The sequence below is a fragment of the Chiloscyllium plagiosum genome, unplaced genomic scaffold (genome assembly GCF_037043375.1).
Source record: "Chiloscyllium plagiosum isolate Xiang-an unplaced genomic scaffold, Cpla_swu_hap1 HiC_scaffold_10, whole genome shotgun sequence".
Classification (NCBI taxonomy): domain Eukaryota; kingdom Metazoa; phylum Chordata; class Chondrichthyes; order Orectolobiformes; family Hemiscylliidae; genus Chiloscyllium; species Chiloscyllium plagiosum.
Window position 1 is genome coordinate 7,071,801 of NW_028270148.1, and position 7,295 is coordinate 7,079,095.

Below are 7,295 nucleotides of genomic sequence, written 5' to 3' on the forward strand. Positions count from 1 at the left end.
TTGGTGCAAGTTATGTCATTGATGCCTGTCAATTATTTTTTGGCAATACATTAGAGTCCTAGAGATGTACACCACAGAAACAGACCCTTCGGTCCAACTCGTCCATGCCGACCAGATATCCTAAATTCATCGATTGCCATTTGCCAGCACTTGGCCCATTTCCCTCTAAACCCTTCCTATTCATATACCCATCCAGATGCTTTGTAATTGTACCAGCCTCCACCACTTCCTCTGGCAGCTCATTCCACCCTGTGCATAAAAAGTTACCCCTTTAGGACCTTTTTAAATCTTGCCCCTCTCACCCTGAACCTATGCTCTCTAGTTCAGGACTCCTCCACCCCAGAGAAAAGAACTTGTCCATTAGCCCTATTTCATGCCCCTCGTAATTTTATAAACCTCTACAAGGTCACCCCCTCAGCCGTTGACCCTCCAGGGAAAACAGCTTTCCTCTGGAGCTCAAACCCTACAGCCTTGTAAACCTTTTCTAGGCATCAAATGGGGATTTAAAAAAAGCAGGTCAATAATGGAAGATTGTTAGTGATGTGCTCACTGGTAAACAAGTTAGCGTCTGGTGTACTATTGTGGCTACCATACTTTGAGTGGCCTTGTTCATAAAACATTTCTCCTGTCGATAGTAAGTCAACTGGGACAGTGTGGGTATGAGAGGCTTTTAAAGATCCTAATCCCTCCAGCAGAATGTGGGCCAGGGTTCCAATCCTTCCAGGATTGGTCAGGGATCTCAAGGAGTTGAAGCTCAGTCCAGGTGCAATGCTGCTGGGGAAAAAAAAATCAAAGGAATATTAAGAAAGATAATTTTTTGTAACTTGCCTTGAAAGATGATGTAACCATTGCAAATGCTGTTTGCTCAATGGAGCATCATCCAATTGGATAATGAATCCTTTTCTATTCAGTGTTTGGTAGACGTAAATGTCTCATAGGAATGGACGTTTTAGCCAATTAATTCCTAGATTTATTGAGCAAAGTCACATGACAAAACCTCCAGGAATACATTTAATGAGTGGCAGAAGGCAGAGAGCAGCAATAAAGGCATTTTTTCGCACATTGGCAGCCAGTGACGAGTGGAGTTCCACAGGGGTCCATGGTGGGACCATATTCATGTTACATATTAACGATCTGGATGAAGGAACAGACAACAGTGCTGCTAAGTTTGCAGATAACAAAAAGGTAGGTGGAGGGACACGTAATGTAGAGGAAACAGGGAGGCTGCAGAAGGAATTGGACAGGCTAGGAGAATGGGCAAATGGAATGCAATGTGGGAAAATGGGAAGTTATGCACTTTGGTAGGGAGAATAGAGATGTAGACTATTTTCTACATGGGGAATAACTTCAGAAATCTGAGGCGCAAAGGCATTTGGGAGTTCTAGCTCAAGATTTCTCTTAAGATTAAGAACATAAGAACCAGGTGTAGGCCATCTGGCCCCTCGAGCCTGCTCCGCCACTCAATAAGATCATGGCTGACCTTTTCATGGCCTCAGCTCCACTTACCCGCCCTCTCACCATAACCTTTAATTCTTTTCTTGTTAACAACATTTATCTATCTTAGCTTTAAAAGCATTTACTGAGGAAACCTCAACCACTTCACTGTGCAGGGAATTCCATGGATTCACAACCCTCTGGGTGAAGTGGTTTCTTCTCAATTCAGTCCTAAATCTGTTCCCTTAATTTTGAGGCTATGCCCTCTTATCCTAATTTCACCTGGCAGTGGAAACATCCTCTTGACTTCTAACTTACCTATTTCCTTCATAATTTTATATGTTTCTATCGGATCCCCCCCCCCCCGATTCTTCTAACTTCCATTGAATGTAATCCCAGTCTACTCAGCCTCTCTCCATTGACCAAAACTCTCAATTCTAGTGAACCTCCTCTACTGCCAACACATCCTTTCTCAAGTAAGGAGACCAAATCTGTATGCAGTACTCCAGGTGTGTCCTCACCAGCCCCTATAGAGTGCAACACAACCTCCCTGCTTTTAAACTCAATTCCTTGCGGACAAAATTCCATTTGCCTTCTTAATTACCTGTTGTACCTGCAGACCAACGTTCTGTGATCCATGCACCAGGACAAACCTGGCCAGCACAATCAGCAAGTGCTCCCTAAACAACCTCCACATTTCTGTCATGCATTTCCCTGAGAACATCTGTCCCCAATTTAGGTGCCCAAGTTCCTGCCTAATAGCATTGTAATTCCCCCTCCCCCAATTAAATAGTTTCCCATGCTGTCTGCTGCTACCCCTCTCCATAACTCCCATAAAGGCTGTGATCACTATCACTGAAATGCTTTCCCACCAAGAGATCTGACACCTGGCATGGTTTGTTACCAAGCACCAAATCTAATATGGCCTCCCCTGTTGTCGGTCTATCCACATATTGCATCATGAACCCTTCCAAGATACACCTGACAAAAACTGCTTCATCCAAACTATTTGAACTGAGTAGGTTCCAATCAATATTAGGGAAGTTAAACTCACCCATGATAATAATCCTGTTACCTCTACACATTTCCAAAATCTGCCTTCCAACCTGCTCCTCCATGTCTCTGTTGCTACTGGGGGGCCTGTGGAAAACTCCCAATAAAGTGACTGCTCCTTTCCTGTTTCTGACTTCCACCCATACTGACTCTGTAGACAAACCCTCCTTGATGATCTCTCTTTCTGCAACTGTGATACTGTCCCTGATTAGCAATGCCACTCCTCCACCTCTTTTACCTCCCCCCCCCCCCATTCCTTTTGAAACATCTGGAGCATTCAACAACAACTCCTGTCCCTATGATATCCAAGTCTCTGTAATGGCCACAGCAAGTTGGTTCCAAGTACTGATCTGTGTTCTGAGCTTGTCACCCTTATTCCTGATACTTCTTGCATTAAAATAGACACAGTTCAACCCATCACACTGATTGCACATTTGCTCTGTCTCATGTCTATCCCTCCTCACAGACTCTCTGCACTCTGTAGCTGGCTGTTCACAACCTACTCCATCATCTGATCCATAGCTCAGGTTCCCACCCACTAAAGTGCCATTCTAGTTTAAACCTTCCAAAGGATTCTAGCAAACCTCCCACCCAGGATATTGGTGCCCCTCCAGCTCAGGTGCCACCTGTCCTTCTTGTGCAAGTCCCACCTTTCCCAGAAGGTATCCCAATGATCCACGTATCTTGCTATTTAGAATCCCTACAGTGTGGAAACAGGGCCTTTGGCTCAACAAGTCCACACTGACCCTTCGAAGAGTAACCCACCGAGACCCATTCCCCTACCCTATTATCCTACACTTACTCTGACTAATGCACCTAACCTACACATCCCTGAATGCTGCGGGCAATTTAGCATGGCCAATTCACCTAACCTGCACATCTTTGAACTGTGGGAGGAAACCAGAGCACCCAGAGGAAACCCCCGCAAACATGGGGAGAACGTGCAAACTCCCACAGACAGTTACCCAAGGCTGGAATTGAACCCGGGTTCCTGGAACTGTGAGGCAGCATGATCCACCATGCCTCAAGCATTTTCTCAAACATAGACTCAAGCATTTTCCCCAATACAGAAGTTAGGCTAACCAGTCTATAATTCCCCATCTTTTGTCTACCTCCTTTTTAAACAGTGGCATCACTGGAACTGCCCCAGAATCCAGTGAATTTTGGAAAATTATGACACATGTAGTTGCTATTTCTCCTGCCATTTCTTTCAAAACCCTGGATTCCATCAGGGCCAGGAGACTTGTCTCCCCTTAGCTCCATTAGCTTGCCCAACACTACCTCTTTTGTGATAGCATGCAAGTTCAGTTGGCAGTCAGGAAGGCAAATACAATGTTAGCATTAATTTTGAGAAGACTAGAATACAAGAGCAGAGATGTACTGCTGAGGCTGTACAATGCTCTGAAGTAGCCAACCTTTGGAATATTGTGAGCAGTTTTGGGATCTGTATCTAAGGAAGGATATGCGCATTGGAAGGGGTCCAGACAAGGTTTACAAGAATGATCCTGGGAATGAAGGGCTAGTCATATGAGGCATGGGTGAGGACTCTGGGTCTGTACTTGATGGAGTTGACAAGGATGTGGGGGGATCTGACTAAAACTTACAGGATACTGAGAGGCCTGGATAGAGTGGATGTAGAGAAGGTATTTCCATTATTAGGAGAAACTAGGACCCAAGGGCACAGTGTCTGAGTGAAGGGACCACCATTTTGATCGAAGATGAGGAGGAATTTTTCAGCCAGTGGGTGGTGAATCAATGGAACACATTGCCACAGAAGTCTCTGAAGGCCAAGTAATTCAGTGTATCTGAGACAGAGATAGATAGGTTCTTGTTTCGTAAGGGGATCAGTGAGAAGGCAGGAGAATGGGGTTGAGAGACATATCAGCCATGGTCAAATGGTGGAGCAGCCTCAATGGGCTGAATGGCCTAATGTTGCTCTTGGTATCTTATGGTCTTATTATCATATGATCAGTACCAGAAGGAAATAAGAGGGATTATTGTGTTTATTTCTGTGTATGACTGTTGTTTAGAGACATTGAGCATGTAATTGGTCAAATATAAAACTTCATATCATAACTAAAATTTACTTTGCAAGTAGTTTTGGTGCTAAATTCAAAATTTCCTCCAGCTTGCCTTGAGTCTTGGGGTCTGTGTGGATTTTAGAAATACTTAATATAATCAAACAGGCAGCATGACTTCATAACGGGGCAATCAGATCTGGCAAAATTACTGGAATTCTTTTAAGGAAGTAACAAGTAGGATCAATAAAGGGGGACCAGTAGATGTTATATATTTGGTTTTCCAACAGGCATTTGGCAAGGTACCACTGTTAGGCGTCTTAATAAGATAAGAAATAGTGTTGTTGAGGGCTGTTTATTAGCATGCTTACTAGTAGATTACAAAGAGTTGGGGATTAAAAATAAGGCATTTTCAGGATGGCAACTTGTAATTCGTAGATTGCTACTGGGATCAATGCTGGGGCTACAATTATTTATAATATGTGTTAATGACTTGGAAGATGGAAGTGAATGTACAACCATCACATTTGTGGATGGTGTAAAAATAGGTGGGAAGTCACAGGATATAGACAAGTGCGTGGGAAAACAAAACTTGACAGATGTAACATAATGCATCTGTGTGGAGTTTGCACATTCTCCCTGTGTCTGCGTGGGTTTCCTCTGGATGCTCCAGTTTCTTCCCACAATCCAAAGAGGTGCAGGTTAGGTGAATTTGCCATGCTAAGTTGCCCATAGTGTCTGGGGATGTGTAGGTTAGATGCATTAGTCAGGGGAAATGTAGAGTAATAGGGCAGGAAAATGTAATTTGGGTGGGATACTCTTCGGAGGGGAATTCTATGATGAATGCGGGATATGTGACTTATATACTTTGTGATATGAAAAATAGAGGAACTGTATCTTATTCAAAAGGAGAAAGTCTTCGGAAAGCGTGATAGCCCCTACAAGGCCCATGAGGAATCATTGATTAGTCCCCCATCGATCTATGTTGCTGGAAAAGCGCAGCAGGTCAGGCAGCATCAAAGGAGAAGGAGAATCGACATTTCGGGCATAAGCCTTTCTTTAGGAATCCCTCCTGCACTTTTCCAGCAACACATTTTTAAGCTCTGATCCCCAGCATCTGCGGTCCTCACTTTCTCCCCTCTCGATCTGGTTGAGTATGAGTTCCCAACCTCTATTTTGGTGTTCAACAATAAATGGTGTCCCTTTTCCAGCTGGGTTTCCTGAGTTATTACAGAAAGTTAAAGCGCAGAGGGACTTTGTAGTTCTTGTGTGCAGATCACAAAAGCTGGCACTCAAGTTCAGCGGATAACAGGGTAGGCTCATGGTCACATAACCTTTAGTTCAAAGATACGAAGTCTTGCTAAACATATGAAAAGCACAAAAGGCACCCAGAACCTTGCAAGCAGTTTATGATCTTTACCTATCGAAAGTGGTAGTGGTTTTGGAAACAGTTGGGAGAGGGTGCAGTCGGTATGGAGGGATCTTCTTATGAGGGAGGTTGAGCAGGTTGGGCCTGTACTCATTGGAATTTTGAAGAATGAGAGATAACCTTATTGAAACATATAAAATTCTTAGAAGGACTTGAGAGGGTGGATACGGAGATATTATTTCCTTTGGTAAGTGTGTCTCAGATCAAAGGGCATAATCTCAGAATTAGAGGTTGCCCATTTAAGACAGAGACGAGGAGGAATTTCTTCTCTCTGTTTGCAATTGTGCATAATTCTTTAGCACTGAGCAGATGGGTCATCAGGTATATTCAAGGCTGAAATGGATTTTTAATCAGGAAGAGAACCACAGATTATGGGGAAAATGCAAAAAAAAAGTGGAGTTGAGGATTATCAGCTGAGCCATGTTTCCATTGAATGGTGGAGCAGACTTAAGGGGCTGATTGGCCCCACTTCCATTCCTATTGGCTTAGCGGTTTTATGGGAGGTACGTGGCTGGTCAGGGAATTTGAGGATAAAAGCACCCACTCAGTTCCATTTACGGCTGGGTTTGAAATGGAATGAGCCTGCGATAATCTCAGTCTCATCTCCCTTGTGGGGCGATTCCAATAAGAAAACTTGTGATGGTTAGAGACCAGCCAACTTTGGAATTAAAGAGCCACTTCCCTTAACTTGACCTTGTCATAGGATGTGACTGTTTCAGCTTCCCCCGAGTCTGGACTCAGTCAATTCTAGGTCCAGTGTTTATAAAATCCCTCTAGCGGCAAAACACACAAAGTAAGAATCAGAGCAGAAAATAAAGTTGTTGAATCTGAATAAGGAGTGGGCGGTGCTACTCGAAGGTAGTGCAGAGAGGGGCAGCACTCTGTTGGTTTGTGTTTGCCTGCACTCAATTGTCCAGCCTGATCCTCGCTCCTCGACAGCTGCACATGGCCAGTGAGACCCCTGTCCTGCGATGCCGAGGCCGCTCCAAAAGTGACAGTGAAGCCCCAGGTCAGGGGAGAATCTACAATCACCTGAGCTCAGGTAAATGGCTTTGAGAGAGAAGCAATGCAATAACAACAATGGCCTGATTTTAACTGTGTGTAAGTACGTGGAGTTGGATTTAAATGTTTTAATAAATGTACAACATATTTGTAATTATTCGATTGAGGCAAAGAATAGAATGAAAATGATTTCATCTCATGTCCAGTTATTATCACAGCAATGTTATATATTTGAGTATTCTCCCTAGACTTTCCTGATGCATTTATACATTCACAGAGATTAACATTTTTAAAGACTACATTGTCAATTGATACTGCAAAGCTCATTCGAAATATGCACTAAAACCTGTTCTAATTAT